Source organism: Stigmatopora nigra, chromosome 20, assembly GCF_051989575.1.
Source record: "Stigmatopora nigra isolate UIUO_SnigA chromosome 20, RoL_Snig_1.1, whole genome shotgun sequence".
Classification (NCBI taxonomy): domain Eukaryota; kingdom Metazoa; phylum Chordata; class Actinopteri; order Syngnathiformes; family Syngnathidae; genus Stigmatopora; species Stigmatopora nigra.
The window spans coordinates 1092501-1093530 of NC_135527.1; positions in this window are offsets into that span (position 1 = coordinate 1092501).

Consider the following 1030-nt stretch of genomic DNA (forward strand, 5'->3'; position numbering starts at 1 on the left):
CCAGATTATTCGACGGGGGCGCCTGGATTCTCGACGGTTGAAGACTTATCCTGCTGGAGGGAGACATCTGGTGCGATCTCGGGTAAGCCCGCATTACTCGCCATACTCCGAATTTTAAAGTAAAAAAACATGAAAATGTGCGATTATAAAACAAAATAATGTAATTTCACCGTAAAACCGTAAAAAATATTTCTTTAAAAATTGATAAGATAAAAAGTTGAGGATACTGCTATAGAAACTCCGTCACAATATGCAGATATTGTGACGGAGTTTCCGAGTGCGTTAAAGGGACATTGAATGTGAAGGTCCATTCTGGGTAATGTGACTCGAGTCCTGGGTGACGGCGATAAAATCCCTGTGTTTATACTAGTCAATGGCAGGTACATTTTTGGGGCACTTTGCTGTAAAGTGTCCTGTGTCTCAAGGGGAGGCACAAATATATTGTAAACGTTGTATGGTGTTTGTGTGGTTTCTGCAGTGATAATTAAGATAAGGCTAGGAAATACAATCGAAGGGGTAAAAACAAAAAAAATTTAACTGTGTGGGGCACACGTACTCACTACAAAAAAGTAAAATATGGGAAACACGTGTTGTACGGCGGGTTTGGATGACGATCCAAAAATACGTATAACTTGTAAAATTGGAAAGACAAAGCGCTTTAAAAACATTACACAGCTATATTTATGGATAAATAAATATGGGTTTGCTGGCCAGCTTAAAACGCATAAAATACAGGATAATATATGCACTAATGCATAGAGGTAATATACATATATAAATAATATGTGAATGGATAAAATTGTGACAGCTTGTTCCAAAGACACTAATGGCGAAATAAGTCCGGGGAGAAGTTAAAAATACTATTTTGGGAAAATAGTGGGGGCTCCCTCGGATGACGGGGATATATTTAAGACCGAGGCGGCGGGAAAGTTCTGTTTGGTAAGGAAAAAATAGCGGGGCCTCCTCGGCTAACGCGGAAAATATTTACCGAGATAGGTGACGAGAGCGGAGGAAGTTTAACAAAAATAGA